The sequence below is a fragment of the Rhinolophus sinicus genome, linkage group LG01 (assembly GCF_036562045.2).
Source record: "Rhinolophus sinicus isolate RSC01 linkage group LG01, ASM3656204v1, whole genome shotgun sequence".
NCBI classification, from domain to species: domain Eukaryota; kingdom Metazoa; phylum Chordata; class Mammalia; order Chiroptera; family Rhinolophidae; genus Rhinolophus; species Rhinolophus sinicus.
The window spans coordinates 171,439,611-171,461,749 of NC_133751.1; the positions used below are offsets into that span (position 1 = coordinate 171,439,611).

The following is a 22,139-nucleotide window of genomic DNA, read 5'->3' on the forward strand; positions in this document are numbered from 1 at the left end:
CACACCCTCAGTCTGTAAGATGGATTCAGCTGCAGTCACATGTGTCGTATAGTTGCTGTTCATGCGAGCAACAGCTAACTTTATGTGTTAGCATTTAGTGAGTGCCTCTACCCTCTGATGTCCAAAGCTTTTATTATATACTGTGTTTCCCCCAAACTAAGACCTAGCCAGACCATCAGCTTTAATGCATCTTTTGGAGCAAAAATTAATATAAGACCCGGTCTGATTTTAATATAAGACTGGGCCTTATATACTATAAGACCAGGTATAATATAATATAATATAATATATATAATATAACACCTGGTCTTATATTAATTTTTGCTCCAAAAGATGCATTAGAGCTGATGGTCCGGCTAGGTCTTATTTTTAGGAAAACACGGTAGATAATGTCCTGTCAACTGACAAGTTGGAAGCCTCAGTTAAACTATTCTGGCTGCAGTATTACCATACCTCTATTATCAGAGGTGGCTAATAATCCTGACAAAATTCAGGGGCCTCATGACCAAGTGACTATGTAGGTAGATTCACAACACCCGATTTCTCTGGCCGTCAAGGAAAAGCTGCTGTTTCTTTGACCCCCTGCTATCAAACAGGAACAGCATAGAGGGCACTGAGTATTGGAGACAGAATGAGCCTCACTTAGGATCCTATCTGGTTCTTTATACGAGCTAACATGCAAATCAGAATCCCTTGAGTGGGCCCAAACCAACGGGCTGCAATGCAAGCTATCTGGAAAGTTGTAATATACTCTCTGATTTGGGGACCCATAACTCTAACGACTGCTCTGAGCTACAAGTCTCCATGACTGACGATGTTATTGACTGGAGGCAGCCTCCACCCAGAGAGACGCCCCTTGGAGTTTTGGACTCATCACGTCCCTGACGCAGCTACCAGGAACACTCCTTTGGAAAAGTAGCTATTAGCTTGCTACTGTGCTCTTACCAAAACTGAATGGAAGCCTTGTGACTCTGCTGGGATGTTTCTGTTCTGGAGTACGTCAACTCAGATTCAGTGACTAACAAAAGGGACGGTCCCAAAAAGCTTCACAGGAAAATGAAAACTATATATTACGGAACACGATGAGCTTGGCCAGCAGTCTCTAGGCTGTACAGGTAAAAATGATATCTATTCCTTTGGAAGAAACTCTGTCCCCCACTATGCCAATTGAAGCCACAGCCCTGGCCCTACAGAGCCCTCAATTCCCATCAGTGTCCCTAAATGCCTGGGCCTGATGATTCTGTTAAGCTGAAGCCGGCTTATTCACTGGGCTGCCATGGCTGTTCAACTTTAGTGCCAGTAAAGCAAAACCAAAAACGAATGAAGGTGGTGCACTCAGTGGGCAGAACTCAAAGCTATTCTCATAGCTCTGTCCTTGAGGAAACTTGTTATAATTTGTACTGACTTGTGGACTATTGCCAATGGCCTAGTTATTTGGCCTGCCACTTAGACACTCAAGACTGGGAGATCGAAGACACCCCTCTTTGGGACTGCAAATTGTGGGCATACGTTGTGGTTGCTGATAGAACTGCCTGGAAAAGCCCATGCGAACAGTCCATTCTCTGATGAGACTAACTGGTCTCAAGCTACTGAGTAAGCCTGTACTGCCCGGATTTCTACCATCCTGCCTGAATCTGTCACCATACTGGACAGGGGAACACATCCACCATCACAGACTGGGCACAAAGAAAAGGCCTCTATGTTTCTGATACACCAGCTCCTGCTGCCTGCCGGACTTGGAACTCCTGCCAAATGTGACCCCTTGTCTTACAATGAGGAAGGACGCATCACATGGGGCACTGACAGTACCCACTCCAGGCATATTGACTACATTTGACCTTTAATTCCCTCTCAGGGCTCTCCATGGGGCCTAACAGCCATTACAGTTTTTCAGGTTATGGTGTTTCTGTTCCTGTCTGATCAGCCAACTCTGGCTGCAACATTGGGGCCCTTGAAACTAATCCATCTCAAGTTTTTGGCTGTCTGGACCATTTGCAGTCTCACAACGGTGTGCCTTTTATCACAAGCCACTCAACAATAGGCTGACTGTCAAAGTGTTTGGTGGCCCTTCCACGCTCCGTGCCATCCACAGGCAGCGTCTCATTTGTTTAGCATTGGAATCTCCTGCTTGATAACTGACTCAGTAATGTCTCCGACTCTCTCTCTCTCTCTCCCCTCCTCCTGGTCCATGCACCTGAGTAAGACAGTTTGGTCAGTGAATGCAATTTGATCCCCAAAAGGGGATCATTATCTCTCAGCTGCTTCCTGGGTAATTATTAGGATGCAAGGGGTAGGAAGTTAGAGTCCTAATTAGAAAATTTATGACTCTACTCTGTCCATTCCCAGGCACGATGCTTTTATTTTTTGCCTAAAGGCAACCCCAGACCAGCCTGCTTGGGTCACCTACTATTGCTATGAGTAATACACGGTCTTGTATCATTGATTTCTTCTAATTTTCTTATTTCTTCTCCCAAAATACACGAAACAACGGCAGGTTCATTTGTCAGCTTGCAAGTCACGTACAACATCAGGCTTTTTGTAGTTCTTGGCACTTGCCCCACACTGAACAACAGCTGTCCCAGCACAGAGCGCAGCACAAGTGAGGCTGGCTTTTCACCTTTCTGCCCAGCGTGTCAAACTGACAGTCGCAGCTCTGCTACCTGCTCTTATGGACTCAGCGAGATTATAGTAAGAACATTTCGATACAAAATGGAAATTAGTAGGCTTCAGGCACTATTTGTTCCCTTTGCATTACCATGCAGGGGAAGAAACTGTGTGTTGTCTTTGCCAGGGCCATCATACTTACAGGGGCCAGGCTGTGATGACCTATCAGACAGTCCCTTAATGGCCTGTCCGTCCCTAAGATGACCTATCAGTCCCTTAATGGCCTGTCCTCGGTGGTGACACAATGTGTACAACAAAGAATCTAATGCCAATAAAGACTGTATGAATCTCAAATCAGGGCTGCCTAACTGAATCTAATATTATTGCTGATAGCTAGGACTGTGTTTCTAGATGTTGTGAAAGCCTCTATTATACTTACTATTGTGATTCAGCCTCCATGTGGGGAGACTACAGTTCAGGAGGTTCCTGATACAGTAGGCATAACACTAGCTCACATGGGGTGTGTGTGTGTGTGTGTGTGTGTGTGTATGTATGTGTGTGGTGCGTGTGCGCTGCCTTACATACTTGCATACACGCTGTCTTTCAGAACCTTTTAATGACTCAAACACAGGCAGAGTGAAAGAGCTGTTTATTATCATTTACTAAGGAGGGTTCCTGAGGTTACCATAAAGCAAAACCTCAAAAGGTCTTTGTATTAGTCAGTGTGTGACAGTTCTGACACACAGCGCTTCACATGTCTTCATACACATGTGACAGCAGCTGCTCACAGACACCTCATTAGCTTGGGGGCCTGGAGGCTAAAGATAGTTCAAAGATAGACCTGGAATGGGTCGTGGGCAACTGGACTATGACATATCACTGCTGTTAGGGGATTTGGGACGATTCAATGAACACTTACTGAGTGCCTACTATCTGCAGGTATAGTACTACACACTGAGAATACACAAATGCCACAATGTGTGCCCATGAAAATCTGTCAGTTTAGTGGAGGCACCATGAAAAGGCCTGTAAACTAATAATTAGTCTACATGTGGACACATGCATATAAGATGAGAAATGGAAATACAGAGAAGGGAATGACTAATCCTGCCTGGGATCAGAAAAGAAAACTGAGAGTGGAGAGGGGTTTCAGGGTCCACTGCTGTGTCTGGGGGTGGGGGGTTCTATCCAACCCTGCATCCTGTGCACTGTGATGCTTAGACCTCTCCAGAGGGGTGGACAGAAAGGTGAACTTTGGAATCACACAGTGTTGGGTTTGAATTTCAGCTCCACCATGAACAACCACTTAGTTATGTGATTGGGGAAGGAATTTAACATCCGTTAAACCTGGTTTCTTTACTGTTAAAATAGGAATGATGGTATCATACCATATATGCAGTTTCAACAGAAAACTTGCCAAGTATACTTGCCAAGAAATAATGCTTATCATGGAGTTGAAGACAAACATTAAGATAAATTAGATTCTGTGCTTTACTTACACATTTCAGGTGGTACTTGTAGAAAACACAGAACAAGGTTTACATGGCCACATCTATCAGCAGCAGGACCCATGCCCCATGCTGGAAATCTCTGCAAAGCAAAGAAAAAAGAATTCTCTAGAAAAGTTCATCAAGTCTGAGATGCTACTTATTTTTATTTAGGTCCAACTCTCCTTCCTTTCCATAGACAAGCATTGATTGCTTTTCATCTTTTCTAACAAAAGATAGTGAATATCACTGGAAGAAAACTATCAAGCCATGTATTTTCACCTTTGCCATAAACTTGTATGTAACACAAACCCCCATGATTGGACTGTATTGTTATCGCTATGCTATCAAAATGTCAGGGGTGCTGTCCTTCTGGGAGGTGAGGGAAATCAACTTGATCTGGAAATCTGGAATACGAATTACATGAATATACAAATGACATTTATGGATCCAAATATACCCATCTACCCATGAATATATATAGCTGGTATCAAGTTACTAGCATAAAAATGTGGGTGTTTACAACTTTTTTAAAAAAGGCATTATTTGCATTTAAAATATGTTTTCTAATTTCTAAAAAAGTCTGTGTAACAAGTTGGGAAAGTTGGGTTAGACAATAAGGGGAAGGAAAAGAAAGCACTGCAAAAAAATGAAAAAGTATGCATACAAATATCATAGTCTTTTCTGTTTTTAACCTTTTATATATACAGGAGATGTACATTGTGTTTCCAGTTTTGACTTTGTTCAGCCCCCCCAGTATCAGTTTGGCCGAGTCACTTCCCCTCCCTGAACCTTCATTATTCATCACCAAAATTAAGCAAGAGAGAAAAAAAAGAAAGAAGCCAGCACCAGTTGGCCACGTAGCCCATCTCAGCAGTACACAATGTCCCATCCAGCTCTAGCTTTCTATGATTATTACTGTTAAAAATGTATATTGTGTTATTTTCTACAGATTAATTATATGAGCTGTTGCTATTTTTTTCTCTTGCCTTTTTGTTTGTTTGTTTGTTTGAAGGATATTGGTAGGTAGTTTTGCTAAATGGTACCTTACGATCGGGTTAAAATTTCTTATGTGGTATCTGCCAACATGACTGGCATTTCTAGTATCTATCAATTATACTTTGAAAGCCTCAGATGCTGGTTGAAGTTTTAGTTGAGCCAAAACACTCAAGTGGGTTTACCGTGGGTGGCTGCAGTTCATAAAGGGAGGCAGTTACCTGCCCCAAGAAGACTGTGGTAAAGAACAGTCATAGTCATTTCAAGTTGTGGCCAGAGAGATAGGGGACTGGGTGGGGAGACAGAAGCAAGTGTGCCATATGGTTTTCAAAAGAGAAAAGGTACTTGCCATATGTGATTGGTGGTATGTGAAAATAAAATTATGCTGAAGTCCCCTAAATCTCGTGATGCTAAATTAAGACTCCTTTGCTATTCACAAAACAGCTCTGTGGAAAAACGTTACCCACCCGAAAATTTCCTGTTGTCATGAACAAGGGATTGGAGGGTAAGAAGAAAAAAACACCTCTAACCAAAAGGGATGAAATAAAGAATGCGCACACAGAGTCATTGTAAAAATATACAGCTAAAACTTTCAGGATGGAAGGGAAAACTCATGGAGGTGCCCCACACAGTAGTTGAGAATCCTAGGCTAAGGCACAACCACAATTCTAAAACTTTAGAATAAAACAAACAATCCCTCTGATTGTTTAACACAATGCTTCCTTTAGAACTTTTACTTGAGGAGTGGGGTAGAGCAAAGAATAAAAAAATCCATTCTGAGCTTTCCTCACATTTCGTTTGAATGTTGAATTTCTTTCCTGGAACTGCCGGGTAAGGCTACCCGTTTATGTAGGATTCAAAGGCCTTTTAGAGTTCAAGTATGGATCTATCCTACTTGTGTACCAATACTGCACACATACACACACACCTGCCGCATTTATATCTCCAGGCCAGTGTTTCTCAATCTCTGAACTATTGGTATTTGGGGCCAGATAACTCTTATTGTGGGGCTGTCCTATGCATTGTAAAAGATTTACCAGCATCCCTGTTCTCTACCCACCAGATGTCAGTAGCACTTCCTTTCTCTCTGTATCCCTCCACCCTCCTCTGTCCCTCCCTTGTGACAACCAAAAATGTTTCTAAACGTTACCAAATGTCTCCTGGGGGACAAAATCTTTCTTGGTTGAAAAATCACTGCTGTAGGCTGAGATGAGGGCCTCTAGTGAGGGGAAAGAGAAGACTCAGAGGAGAATAATGGGCTTCCTCCAGGATTCTCAGGTATTTGTTCTCAAAGTTATTCCATTTATGGAAGTTATTCAAAGATGCTTACAAGCATTTTTAGGAAACTGCCTTTATTTTAAGCAGGCCAATCTTACAAATAATATTTAAAACTGTAATTTGTAACTGCTTTTCTACAGACTGTCTTAATGGATTGAAGATTTGTCTTGAAGAATGTTATTGATTCATTCATTGTTTTCATAACTTGTGGCACCGCTGGCCTTCCACTTGGAATAGTAGCAGTGTTTTTTGTTTTTTTGTTTTCCTTCCCCCAAGCTTTGCAAACTACTTTGATACACAGCAGAAAATCCATGTTAGCAGGATAAGTTTTTTTCACCGTGATTCTCAAAGAACCTATTTGGTCTACTAGTTAGAACAACCATTTTTAATCTAACTGAAGCACAGTTACCTCGACCCATTCACCATGCTGGCACACAGGCTTAACATATTTTGCTACCAGCAGAACTGTAGTTTGCATACAACAGTGACCTTACTGAATAACCTCATGACCGAACCTCATACATTCAGTGACTAGGAATTAATATACCTTAACCTGAAGCTTAGGGACATACCTCATTCAGTGTTTACATTTTACTTTGACTTGTATTTTGCTCCCAAAGAATAGAAAAACACTACGAATGGTGAGGTTTGTTTGATTTTTAGTAGTAGCACTCCCGGTCCCCTCCTTCTACAATTCCTTTCAACCACCATTTATTAAACATTGACCGTCGGGGAGGATTTCTGCCAGTTTTAAGCAGATTTTATTTTCACAGTAAAATGAGATGTATTTCTTTTAAAACCATGCTGTAATGGATCTTTTCTCCATTATTTTGATATTAGTGAAGATGAACGAACACAAAAGGTATTGGTTTCTCTATCTGTGAATGGAGGATAGAATTCAAGGAATAAGAGAAAAAGTCTACAAAAGGTAGGCTAGGTTTTTTATAAAGCCAGATATACAGTATCATAAGATTAAAATGTGGTGAGAATTTCGTTTCCTATTGCTTTACTACTTGGCATCAAGTAGACAAAAAACAAACAACAACAACAAACCCAGAAGCTCTTGAGCTAAACTTTTATTTTCACCTGGATAGATGGCAGGCCCAGAAGAATGTCAGGTAAAACTCTTGAAATGTCTGTAATTTCAGGTGAATTCTGGAAAAAATATGTACTTTCTGGCCTATAAATTATTTGCCATATTTTTCCATATTTGATACTGATTGATTAGTAATAGGTTAAATATCAGTAAGAAGGAATAGCATAAATATTGCTGATGCATTTAATTTTTTTAAAATTTTAACTTCAATGCTTACTTGTTTTTAAATTCTGTCTCTTTTGTTAGGTGCTGGGCCTCTAATCCGGTGTTGATTTACTTGGCTGTGTAGGAGTTATGTAAAATTATCCAACTGATATAAGCCAGGTGTTCGCAGCTCTTTATGCCTCAGGGACTACGCTGGAAGCTTTCCAAGAGTAGGTGTCTATGACCTATAGCAAGCATGACAAAGATGGCACGTGGGCCTATTTTCAGCATCCCTCAGGCAAGCTGTCTCCAGAAACTCACCCACATCCTGGAAGCTCTCTGCCCCCCAAGCCCAGTCACATTCCCTCTCCCCAATCACCTGCAAGAGCCGTGTTTGATGCAAGCCAGCTCTATGGCCCATTCCTGCCCCAATATGGAGAATGTGCTGGAGCACGACGGTGTCACACTCTTCCACTGCAGAGCCATCCCTGCTGCTGCCACATGTGTCACTGCTACACCTCTAGTTGGCCCAAGTGGTACATAGCATCTAGAACCTTATAAAATTACTTGTTGAAGGTTTCTAAGCTCAGCTCTATAGTTTACAGAAAATACATTTGCCATTTCTAACAAACAGTTATTTAAAAAATATTCTCTCTTGCTCTTCTTCTCATTCTTTTCTTTTATGCGGTTTCTAAGTCTTGTTTCTGGATTATTCTTTTCAAGGAGTTAAGAAATAGATTAAGCTAAGAAATAGGTTAAAAAACCAACCAGAAGGCATTGGGAAAGGAAAGAAGGCTCACTAGAGGAGAGGATATGGGAAGGATTATCAGTATTAGCCTTGGAACGAAGCTGATGCTGCCAGAACAGAAATTATTTGTTTAGCGTAGGAATGTGCAGCAGCAAATCATGGAGCCAACAGTGGCCAGAATCTTAGCAACGCGTTCCCCAGCGCTGGCAGCCAGCAGTCCTGCCCCTGTCACTCACAGCTCTAGTGCCTTCCTGTGAAGGCTGCTCAGGAAGGAGCTGAGGAAGCACAGACAATTGTTACAGGTTGAATTGTGTCCCCGCAAAATCCATCTGTTGCAGTCCTAACCACACAGTATCTCAGACTATGACCTTATTTGGAAATAGGGTCGTTGTACATGTACTTAGTTCAGATGAGGTCGTACTGCAGTAGGATGAGCCTGTAATCCAATATGACTGGTGTCCTTAGAAAAATTTTGCCAGGAACCATATCGACGATCGCAGCATCACCAGATTTCTAAAACTTGGGGCCGTCTTCCAGCTTTTTCCCAGAACCACAATCAATCTTCTTCAGCTCAGCAAATCTGCAAGCAATGTGAGCTGTGTGACAGTCTAGCACAGGTGCTTATCCAGCACTGATTTGATCTGGATGGTTCAGGATAAGCATCTGAGCCGTGAAGCCAGCTGCTTCCATTGGTGGGTCATTTTTGCTGTCACCAAACACTGCCACAACGAGCATCTTTGACAGACACATTCTTGACACTGAAGCCCACACTGTCCCCAGGATGAACTCCACTCAAAGCTTCTGGTGCATTTCAACAGACTGTACTTCAGTTGTAACACTGATGGGGGCAAAGGTGACCACCATGCCAGGCTGGCGAACACCAGTGTCCACTCAGCCCCCAAGGATAGGACCACTACCCCATACAGGGGCAGCAGCAAAGGCTTGTCATTTGGACGAATTGGTGGAGGGATGCAATCTAGAGCTTCAAGCGGCGTGGCTCCACTGGCATTGCCATTTTTCCAGGTGATTTTCCAGCCCTTGAACCAAGGCATATTAGCAGTTGGCTCCAGCATGTTGTCACCATTCCAACCAGAAATCGGCACAAATGCTACTGTGTCAGGGTTGTAGCCAATTTCCTTAATGCAGGTGCTGACTTCCTTAACCATTTCCTCGTATCTCTTCTGGCTATAGGGTGGCTCAGTGGAATCCATTCTGTTGACACCAACAATTAGTTGTTTCACACCAGTGTGTAAGCCAGAAGGGCATGCTCATGGGTCTGCATGTTCCTGGAGAGACCTGCTTCCAACTCACCAACGCCAGCAGCAACAATTAGGACAGCAAATCAGCCTGAGGTGCACCTGTCACCATGTTTTTGATAAATTCTCAGTGTCCTGGGCCATCAGTGATGGTCACATAACTCTTGCTGGTCTAGAATTTCCACATGGAGCTCAGTGGTGGGCCCATGCTCACGTTCAGCTTTCAGCTTATCCAAGACCCAGGCAGACTGGAAGGAGCCCTCTCCCATCTCAGCAGCCTCCTTCTCCCATGTTCCGATGGTTTTGTCGCTCCCACCACATCAGTAGCTCAGATGACCAGCAGTGGCAGCCTTGCCGGAATCTACGTGTCCCATGACACTGACGTTGATATGAGTCTTTTCCGACTTTGGCTTAGATTTAGCGGTGGTTTTCACTACACCTGTGTTCTGGCAGCAAACCCATTGCAAAAAAAGGTACATTGCAATACTTTCTAAACAATTCCAGAAACTGAGCACTCCAGATCACCTCCTTTTATAATTCAGTACAACAACATTTATTAACCTGACTATGTGACAAGACTTCTAAGCCATGGCAGTAGAATAAAGCATCAGACACAATCCTGGCCCTTAAGTAGTTTGTTGTATAGTAACTAATAAGGCCGAATTCTAGAAGCACTTTTCATTTATTAACCTAGAGAGGATTCTGTCCACACCTAGGAACATTCAAGACTCTTGGTTATCAGTGATGGAAACACAAGTCAATCTGGCTTAAACAAACAAATAAAGCCCTGAATAATTTGAGGGTTTCTGTATTAGTCAGGGTTCTCCAGGGAAACAGAGTCACATCAAAAAAAACCAAAAAAACACACAAAATACTTCCTTCACATAAACATCTAGCCTGGTGTTTCACCAAACCACTGGACATCCCAGCCTAGGCAAGCTGACATACAAAGTGAAGCACCGCAGGCAGACTGGGATCCAGGAGTGCCCTAAAGTCACCAGGAATCCACCCCTCCCCATCCTTCTCAGTGAGGCTTGACCCATCTTCCAGTCCAGGCCCTGGTAAGCCAAGCACTGTGGCCGAGGGAATGCAGTGCCTTATCTGGGGCCGAGAATGGGGCTGGTGTGCTACAGAGGAACGCTGAGCAGGCAACGTCAGGAGCTGTTCATTACAAGGGTCCCAGCACTCAGGGCTCAGGGGGAAGGGAGGTAGTTTGGAAGGAAAAGAAAACATTTTGTGCAAATCCAGTCCTTGGGTACTAAAAGGTGGGAAGGAGAAAGGAGAAACCCTTTGGGAGAAATGAACAGTTCTTGCTAGAATGTCCTATATGTTCCTGCCGCTGGAGGCGGGCAGTTACGTCACTGGTCACCAGAGACCATGTGCTTCTATCACCTGAGCTTGATTTAAACTACGTTTTAATGTCATGAAATTTTCCTTTGAGGAAAATTTAGTTTTTCTCGTTGATTTAAAGTCAGTAATTCATTTTCCTCTGAGCACAGAATTGCTTTTAATTATAAATGCATGACATTTAAGATTATTTAAATACAAATATTTTTACACTAAGGGGTGTGGAATGTGGGGTGTGGGATGTGGGGATGGAAGTGATGAATTTTTTCCTGTGCAGAAACCCTGCTGGAAAAATATTTTCCCTTAATCATTGTTCTGAAAATCATCCATCTCAGGGATGCTTGTTATTTAAAATTAAATGGAATTGGCATTTGCAGAATTTTGAATAATGTAGCTGGACTTGTTTCAGGGATTATATAATGGTTACAAATGGGTCAAGGCCCAGTTATGTCGGGGAGCTAATAATGTATTGGTTTGTGTGACCATTGTTCACCTGCCTCTCCCCTCCTCGTCTCTGCTCCCACCCCATGGCTGCTCCCCCCACTTCTCTTCGCACAGGAAGCTCCCTGAGGACAGAGACTACTTCTTATTCATCTCACTCCCCAGGGTGGTCTCTGACATGTAGCAAACAATGCATCATGTGTATGGCACTAGACGCTGGTATCTGGGGAGTCAGGCATATAGGAAGGTAGAGAGAGCTATGACAGTTCTGTGACTTCTCAGAGAACAAAACTCCTTTAGAACAAAGTGAAACGCATTATAACAACAGCTTTACAAATGTCTAGATGCACAGCTGCCTTTGTTGGCAGTTGCGTGCAACAAAAATCTTGCAGCTAATGTCTGTCAAATATTGGAAAACACCTTTACACAAATTCTGAATTGTGTTTTCTACATTCTCTCTTTTTACCTTTTTTCTTTTAACTTGCCTTTTTTAACAACCTTCCCAATCATCCTTCTTTTTTCCATGTTCAAATCTCTCCTACCCTTTTCATTCCTTCCTCTTATCAAAATAGGAAAAAACCTCATTTTAATCATTTTTACTTGTAAATTAATCAACTGATTATAACTGGGAATTAGTGAATTTCATTTGACTTTTTTCTCTATTGTAAATGAAAGAATGGGTTACACTCTGAAAGGAAATCCAGGTATAAGTGAGCAGACGCGGACGACCCTTCTGTCCATCTATAGGTGTCTCCTTCCTTCTCTCCCTACATTTCTTCTTTCCTTCTTGGGGAGAGGATGAGAAAGGGGCACAGATAGGGTCACCCTGGAGACAACCCTCACAGTAAATGATTTGAATCCTTTGATGATAACTACAGGAGATCAAATGGGAAAGGTGGTCATGGTCTTAGTCCTGTCCCACCACTTACTTCTGGGACCTGAACAGGGCTATAGATCTTGACAATCCATTTCTCTATGGATGGTAACTCCACCTTCCCTTACCCTAGGCACTTTAGGCAAACAGTATCTTCCCTGGCCTCTTTTAATTTCCTTTGAACACAAGGCAGTCCCCTCCCCCAACTTTAACCCCAACATTTCCATCCATGACCTTTAACAAGAATGACCATGTAGCAACTCAATTAGTCCAGCACTATTAGGAGTTCACAAACATGTTGCTAATCTGAATACGATCCTGCAACAGGTTCCTATTGTTTCCATCTTACATGTGTGATTCAGAGAGGCTAGGTAACATCCTCAAGGTCACACAGCACTAAGTAGCCAAGGCAGGAATGTTGGGTTTTTTCAACTCCAAAGCCCATGTCAACTATACTATCCTGCCTCCCAGGGGTGTTTTAATGTTGTCGGGCATCTGACATTCATTTTCTTTTAATGAATAATATTTTTATTCTGCTGCCTCTCTCACTTGACGTTTTAGATCACATTCTCTTGCCTCCCATATTATTTCTGCCTCCACCTGAATGTACCTTGGGTACTTCACAATCCACATGATCAAAACTGAATGCAAAACTGCTCCTATATTCCCAGTCTTGAACTCAATCAGGTCAGTTGCTTACACTAGAAAACTGGGACTCTTGATTTTTCTCTTTTTCTCATGTTACTTTTTCTAATTAGTTACCATGTCCTAAACTCTCATTTTTATTTCTTACTGTTCACTCATTCAAATTTCCATGTTACCATCAAAATTTTTCTTTTTTCTAAAATACACATGAAAAACAAAACCAAACCTGAATAGCCACAGAAATCCTAAGGAAGAAGAACAAATCTGGAGGTATCACGCTACCTGACATCAAATTATACTACATGTCTGCAGTAATCAAAACAGCACAGTAGTGGCATAAAAACAGACACATAGGTCAATGGAACAGAATAAATCCATGCCTATATGGACATTTAATCTATGACAAAGAAAGCAAGAATTTACGTTGGGGTAAATACAGTCTATTCAATAAATGGTACTGGGAAAACTGGACAGATACATGCAAAAAAGAAAAAAATGAAACTAAACCACCTTCTTATGCCACATACAAGAATAAACTCAAAATAGATTAAAAACTTAAATGTAAGATCTAAAACCATTAAACTCCTAGAAGAAAATATGGGAAGTAAACTCTCAGACATTATGCTTAGTTAATATTTTTATTGATATATCTCCTCGAGCAAGGGAAACAAAAGAAAAAATAAACAAATGGGACTATGTCAAACTAAAAAGTTTTTTTCACAGCAAAGGAAACCATCAAAAAAAAAAAAAATTGAAAAGACATCTTATTGAATGGGAGAAGATATTTGCTAATGACACATACCGTGTTTCCCCGAAAATAAGACCTAGCCGGACAATCAGCTGTAATGTGTCTTTTGGAGCAAAAATTAATATAAGACCCGGTATTATATTATATTATATTATATTATATTATATTATATTATATTATATTATATTACATAAGACTGGGTATTATATTATATTATACCCAGTATTATATATTATATCATATTATATTAATCCAATATTGTATTATATTATGTTATATTATAAGACCTGGTCTCACAGTAAAATAAGACTGGGTCTTATATTAATTTTTGCTCCAAAAGACACATTAGAGCTGATTGTCCGGCTAGGTCTTATTTTTGGGGAGACACAGTATGATAAGGGGTTAATACCCAAAATTTATAAAAAATTCATACAACTGAACACCAAAAAACCAAACAATTCAATTAAAAAGTGAGCAGAGGATCTGAATAGACATTTTTTCAAAGAGGACATACAGATGGCCAATAGACTATGAAAAGATGCTCAACATCATCAGAGAAATGCAAATAAAAATGACAATGAGATACCACCCCACTACGGTCAGAATGGGTGTCATAAATAAGTCAACAAACAACAAGTGCTGACAAGGATGCAGAGAAAAGGGAGCCCTTGTGCACTGTTGGTGGGATTGCAAATTGGTGCAGCCACTATAGAAAACAGTATGGAAGTTTCTCAAAAAATTAAAAATAGAACTACCTTATGACCCAGCAATCACACTCCTGGATATTTACCCAAAGAAATCCAAAACACTAATGCGAAAAGATATATGCACCCCTGTGTTCACTACAGCACTATTCACAATACCAATAATGATGCAAAGATACGGAAACAACCAAAATGCCCATCAATGGACAACTGAATAAAGAAATTGTGGTATACATATATACATACACACACATACACAATGGAGTATTACTCTGCCATAAAAAAGAATGAAACTTTACCATTTGTGACAACATGGATGGACCTAGAGGGTATTATGCTAAGTGAAATAAGTCAGACTGAGAGACAAACACCATATGGTCTCACTTATATGTGGAATCTAAAGAACAGAATAAATGAACAAACAGAACAGAAACAGACTCACAAAGATGAACAAGCTGATGGTTGCTAGATGGGAGTGAGGTTGGGGAGATGGGTGAGAAAGGTGGTCGTCACAAAATAGTCACAGGGAAGTGAAATACAGCATAGAGAATATATTGAATAATGTTGTAAAGACTAGGTAGGGTGTCAGATGGGTATTAGACTCACGGCGGGGGGGGAATCACTGCATAAATTGTATAAAGGCCTAACCACTGTGCTGTACACCTGAAGCTAATATAAAATAATATTACATGTCAACTATTATATATATATATATATATATATATATATATATATATATAGTCACAGGATGTAAAGTACAGCATAGGGAATATAGTCAATGGTATTGTAATAGCTATGTACAGTGTCAGATGGGTGGTAGACTTTTTGGGGTTATCGCTTTGTGAGGGGTGTAAATGTCTAATCATTGTGTTGTTTTGTACAATGATTAGAAACTAATAAAAATAAAAATAGGTAAAATACACATTTAATTATGTCATTCTCTTGCTTATAAATTCACAGGATGAGGTCAGAATTCCTTAGGATGGCAGAGATAATCTGTGCCCAGTCCCATCCCTCTATCCTCTGCCACAACCTTGACTCCCTGTCCTGTTCCCAACCCACTAGGTCCTTTGAGTCTATGCTTTTGCATTTGATGAACTTTCATTTTCTTTTTGCATGTGGTCATCCCCTAGTCACACAAAACCAGTTCAAATGTCAGATCCGCTGTAAAACCCTCCCTGACTGCTCCGGAAAACTTGGTCCCTCTGCACTTGCACATGCCTTGATTATAACACACACCACTGTGCTGGGCGTGTCTGTTGCTAGTGCACACCTCTCACTCCTACTAGAGTGAGACTTCTACGGGCAAAGATCTAGTGTCTTCTGTGCTTAGAACTCAGAAATCTTGCACATGATAGACCCTCAATAAATGCTGTTGAGCTGAATTTAACTGAACTGTTTCTGAGGAACAAGGAGCTCATAGTGGTCACCTTCCAGCCTTGTGCTTGTGCTTTAAATACCTCATCACAAGTAAGCTGAAGTCTGAGCAAAACAGGCAAGATTTCAGAGTTTGTCTTTTCTGTCTGTGACCTCTTCTTGTAGTTAGTTCCTTTTTCCTGCCAGTAACAGCCCCTCCAAATTTTAGACTCTCAGTGACCTCCTATATTTTTGGTCTGTCCCTTTTCCCAAATCAGAAAGGATCTAGAATCATCACTTGTATCCCAATCGAAACTCTCAGCTCTGCTACACACTAGCTGGGATCCTGGCAAGTTTTTAACCTGTCTGAAATTGCTTCCTCATTTATAACATGGAGATGATAATACCTGCTTTCTAGGGTTGCCATGGAGATTCAATAAGAAACTCTAAGTAAAGTATTAGCACAATCCCAGACCCATAATAATGGCTCAATTAGTGTTAAAACTGCCTTGTTTACAGTAATATCTTAATTCTTCCCAATGCATTTACTTAAAAAATTGCTATTTAATTGTGGAATGAATGATCTCTTATTAAAGAAACCTATTTGTTCAATTAATATCTATTGATAACTTCCTTAGTGCCTTGCTTCACACCTGGGAACACAGGAAGAAAGACGATTCCCGCACCCGGGAGTGGGATTTCCCACCTCTGTTATAAGGTCAGCAGTATAGGGGCTTACAGAGTTCAGAGGAAGGCACCTGCCATAGCCTAGTGACAGGTGCTGAGGGAACATTTCCCAAAGAAGGGGTCCACTAGGGCTGGAATCAGTCAGAGGAGTGCAATCTTGTCAGTGGAAACAGGAACAAAGAGACAGAAGTCAGGCAGGGTTTGACAGGAGAAGATAAATGACAAGTCATTTGGTTCAGCTATAGCTTGGGTGTATTAGGAGAAGGTGAATCAGAAAGATGAGGCTGAAAGATAAGCAGGTGGCCAAATGCTCTAGGGCAATACAAGCAGGTGGGGAAAGTGTGGGCTGCGTTCTTCTAGCCTAGTAAATCTCAACGGTGTTTGCATATTTGAATCATTGGGAGCTTTTAAAAATGCGGAAGCCTCAGTCCCTAGACAATTACATACAAATCACTATGGGTGCAACTGAAGCGTCTTTTATTTTTAAAGCTCTCAAAGTGATTCCAATATGCAGCTGATATTGAGAACTGTTATAATCTAGCCCCTGAAATCACACCAACCCTAATTTGGCTGTGAAGGTAACTGTCATGCAGGGTCTCTGGTCCCGCTTCCCGCGCAAGAACACAGGATATGGTGAGGCCAAAAAGGAACCTCTACACTCTCCCTGGTGCCTGGGTTGGAGATACAGGAAGCAGGAGCCACACGATCTGCAATCCACCATCAGCTTTTCTGCCAACCAACCAACCTCCTAGCGTAGCCACCACAGTTATATTAGTGGCTAATGGCTAACCGGTACAGCTGATGGCCACCCAGCCACAGCGGATGGCTGTCTGATTACAGCTGATGGCCATCTATTATCCAAGCCAGCACCTTTCCACGTGAGGGCAAGATCCTGGAAACTGCTCTCTGGGATTCTGTCCCCACAGTAACTTAATGTAATCATAGCGGAAACTGAAAGCACATCTGATCTTACTCCTGTATTTTCTTAATTATTAATTAATTTCTTATTGTGGTAAAATATGCATAACATAAAATTGATAATTTTAACTATTTTCAAGTGAACAACTCAGTGACATTAAGTACACTTACATTGTTATGCAACCATCGTCACCATCCATCTCCAGAACTTTTTCATTATCCCAAAATGAAACTACCTATTAATCACTAAGTTCCCATTCCTCCCTCCCTGCAGCCTCTGGCAACCACCATTCTCTGTCTCTATGACTTTGATACTTACTCAGGTAAGTGGCACCATACAGTACATAATTGTCCTTCTGTGACTGGCTTATTTCACTTAGCATAGTGTTCTCTAGGTTTATCTATGTTGTAACCAGAATGTCCTTCCTTTTAAAGTTGAATTATATTCCATTGCATGTTACCACATTTTGATGCATTCATCCATTATTGAGCTTTTAGGTTGTTTCCACCTTTTGGCTATTGCAAATAATTCTGCAATAAACACGAGTATACAAATATCTGTTTGAGTCCCTGTTTTCAATTCTTCTGGGTATATACCCAGAAGTGGAATTGCTGGATCATGTGGTAGTTCTATTTTAATTTTCTGAGGAACTTCCATATTGTTTTCCACAGTGGCTGAACCATTTTACATCCCCAACAGCAGTGCACTAGGGTTCCAATTCCTCCACATCTTCACCGATACCTGTTATTTTGTTTGGCTTGTTTGTTTGTTTGTTTAACAATAGTCACCCCAATATGTGTGAATTGGTATCTCACTGTGGTTTTGATTTGCATTTCACTAATGATCAGTGATGTTGAGCATCTTATTATGTGCTTATTGGCCATCTGTATATCTCCTTTAGAGAAATGACTAAGTAATTTGCTCATTTTTAATTTTGCTTTTTTTGTTGTTATTGAGTTATAGGAGTTCTTTATATATCCTGGATATTAATCCTTTATCAGATATGTGATTTGCAACTATTTTCTCCCATTCCATGGGTTGCCTTTTCACTCTGTTGATAGTGTCCATTGATTCACAAAAGTTTTTAATTTTGATGAAGTCCAATTCATCCATTTTTTTCTTTTGTTACCTGTGCTTTTGGTGTGAAAACCCCTGCATTTTATAAATATGCATACTCAGTCCTGCAGGTTGGGCTCCCCAGGAAACAGACTGAGATGGAGACTAGGGTATAGAGCGTATTAGGCAGTGCTTTCAGCACCACGCCCTGTGAAAGGGAAGGGAAAGAAGCATCGGCAGAGGGAGAAGTTGAGGTGTGACAAAATCTCAAGGAAAGCCTCAATGATCCACACAGTGAACTCTGGAGCTGAGGTGGATCTTCAGAGATGTTCTTTGTTAGGATTAAAGGAATGGCCTTTATACTGGAGCAGTCATTGGATATGGGGTGCTACAAGAAGGGGCTGTAACTGAGGGTAACGGAGCTCTCTTTAGCCCAGGAAATTCTAAAGAAGGCTGACAGCTAAGGGCAGTGCACCACCAGTACCACTCCTGACATCTGGGAGAATAAGGCCTTCATTCCTGGAAGGGGATCTGGGTGACATATCACATGATCCACTACAGTCCGAAAGAGGCTTCCTCTTGCTAGCTTTGTTCTCCTGCTGCTGGGGTGCTATTTGCATTTTGTTATAAGTTAGAAAGGAATCTAAGGTCTCCAGGAATCCCCAGCCTATTCTCTCTAGGCCACCTGCTCCGTGCCATTCTTCACCCTCCGTTTGGCATTCCCAGTCTCTATCTTCCTCACCTACAAATCAGTAACAGTACTGTTCCCTTCTGTTGAAGACTGCGGTTTAATGTCATGGACCAGAGTTCCTGCCACCTCAAGGCTTTCATCGCCCAAGACACAGGAGCAGGAATGGGAGCAGAAAGCAGGTATACAACTCCTGCAGAATGGGCAGACAGGATGAGGGAATAGCGGAGGGATGTTGGGACAAAGTGCTTAGGCACAGAGAACCCCAGGCCGGGAGCATAGGCTCAACCACAGAGGAGCCGATGCTGAATCAGATAAGCATGTACAAGAGGGTAAAGTTAAGGAAAAAGAATGATGGTTAAGCAGCACTTGGCATTAGAGACATAAGTAACATTGATCTTAGTTTTAGATGTTGAAGAAATGGCAAAATGAGAAGAAAAAAATACAAAGGTAATATTTATGTCCAATTATCATGCAGTACAGTAATTCAGTATATACTAAAACATGTTAAAACTTAACTGTATTAAAATTAAATCCTATCCCAAGTTGTACTTGATTAGAACAGTTAACTTATATGAATACAGGGCTTCATAAATTGTGGATTATATAGCTCGCAGATCTGCTCACAACCTCAAAACATCAGGGGGAATATTCACTGCAGTGCATCCTTTTTTGGATTGAAAGAAACTGTATTTTTGGATCCCTTCCATGGCCCCCTTCGCTTTCACAGATACAGAAGCCATGTGCGGAGTTCCTAATCCTAAACTCTGAGACTCCTCACAAAAATTTCGCCTTAATAATCTTATCTGTGTCCTGTAACTATATTTTGTGATGTTTTTGGTAAACATCATTTTAGAGTATTCAAATAATTGGATGTATGAACAGTTATAAACATCTGAGCCTTTAAGTAACCCACTCCACTTCAATTTTAATTAAAGGCCACTACCCAAGGCTTTTATGTCATCTGAAGTCAGGCTATATTTGGTGGCTCAGTAATCTTTTCTTTTTCTGAGAAAGTATTCTCTATTTTGAAATTGTTTAGGGCAATCCAGATGTAAGAACAAAAGGTGGATTTTATATTCTTCCGTTCCCTTACTAGCCCTGTGGTTTTAAGGATACCAGAATTTACCCCATTCCGCTCTACAGCATCCCACTCTATCCCAGCCACAAACTGAATTACCCTTATCAGAGAGACTAGGAATATACACTGATTGAAGAACACTTCACCCGCACAGTTTCCATTTGACCCCTATTTAGTTTCTGGTTGTCATTTCCATTTCTTTCTCTGATCCTATTAGTGCTCAGTACATCCTCAGACTAAGAGAACATAATGTTTCTTGTGGGCAAGTTACTCGGAATAAACCCCCAAATACAAATTCTTGGAAAATAACAAAATTATACATTTTCCAAAACCAAGTTTTAATATTTCCTTTAGGCTAGAGCTTGATTTCTCTTAGAAGAGCCATGTGAGAATAGAACGATTTCTTTGTTTGCAGTACAGTCTTCTTTATTCTCATCACCATGATTATTGCTATTAAGTTTTGAGCCTACATTTCTGTGATTCAGTCTTGGAAATGGTTTTCAGAGCTTCATGATCATCTCCTTAATTGTTTCCATTTTTCAGGCTTTTACTATGACATTAGCTACTGTCCTTCCTTAAAATGTCTGAACATCAGGACTGAAGTTTTATTTCAAGTAGCTAAATGGAAATCCCTCTCCTGGGATTCTTGGAAAGGCCACATGAGAAGCCTCAAAGGATATGCTATTTCATCAAAGAGCTAGGCCAGAAGCCTGGAGTCATAGAGCTAGGTCAGAAGCCTGGGGTCATAGAGTTAGGTGAGAAGCCCAAGACCTAAGCAAACTTTCCAATTCGCTCACAACTTATCAGTGTGATAACTCATCAAGGCTTTAGCAAAAGCATCCACCTTTCTACTGCTTTGTCTGATTGTTTGCTTAGTGTGGCCCAAATTACATATGAAGTGTCATCTGCTTTTGTCTACCAATTCTTCACCTTGTTGCCAGGTGATCCAGGCAGTTCCTTAGTTCTTACCATCAGTATCTAGCAGTTCCTGGACTCTCCAGGCCAGCATGGAGCACTACAAATATATCTCTCATTATATACACCCAAACTCCCCAATGAAACCCGAAAAAGGCATAGTACTGTTGTTGAGTTTTCATGTATCCCAATCCCTTTTTCTTCCATCATCTCTTCTTCCCTCCCTTTCACCAAGCAGAAGTTATTAGACAGGGATAAATGATATCATTTTTAGACAAAGGGGATTAATTCCCAGTTACCTAACTTCTAACTTACTCTCTGATTGAGTTATAGTTTCATCTAAAAGCAGAGGAAGATTCTTCGTTAAATTTCTTTTTATTCCGACAAGTCTTGCCTAAAATGTTACGAGGTGGTAGAATGAAAATAAGCAAAGAATAATCTCTTCTATCAGAGGTAGCTAAGCTGGTTCTCAATTCCAAGAGCAGAATTGGTCTTGCTGTTAAAACTCACAGCAACCCATGTGTTACTTGGCTCTGAAAGCACATAAGGTGGACTTCAAAGATTTTTTTTTTAACGTTATGGTTTGCTTTTCAGATTGTAATTTGTCATGCATAAATAATGCAAGGCTGAGCAGAGTCAAACCTGATGTGTGTGCAGGGTCAGTTCCAGAAAACAGGAGACATGTGGTATTTCTATTCTGCCATCTATGGGAGAGGTTCACGTGGCAGCAACAGTCAGTACTTATTGGTCCCTAGGCATTACACAGAGCTAAAGGCAAAGTGCTAAAAATTGAGAGTGGGAGGTGAATACTGGCCACTGGGAAAAACAGTAAGTAACAGGTAACAGGAAGTTGGACAGTAGTCACCAAAGCCATTTCATTAGTTCTGCCATACTGTGTCTTCCCTGGCTGGGACAGGTTTACCTGGCTGGCAAGTCCCACATTGGCTCTTAGCCTCAGCTTCTTCAAAATACCACATAGTACCTGGTAGCTCTTATACTGTAAACTGATAATGCTGCATCATCATCACGATCACTATCAAATCAGCAATTTTTTTCCCCCAGAATGTGG

General features: G+C 41.1%; 1 protein-coding gene and 1 pseudogene across 4 annotated transcripts in view; both read right to left on the reverse strand.

Annotated features, from left to right (window-relative positions):
- The window catches only part of NEMP2 (nuclear envelope integral membrane protein 2), a 116,428-nt gene that overhangs the window by 70,397 nt on the left and 23,892 nt on the right, over positions 1-22,139 (reverse strand). For all 4 annotated transcript variants that reach the window (XM_074339370.1, XM_074339364.1, XM_074339367.1 and 1 more), the window contains exon 3: positions 4,104-4,194. The gene's annotated coding sequence lies outside the window, so the exon portion shown is untranslated. The remainder of the gene's footprint in view (positions 1-4,103; positions 4,195-22,139) is intronic.
- On the reverse strand, positions 8,662-9,840 carry LOC109452042 (elongation factor 1-alpha 1; annotated as a pseudogene).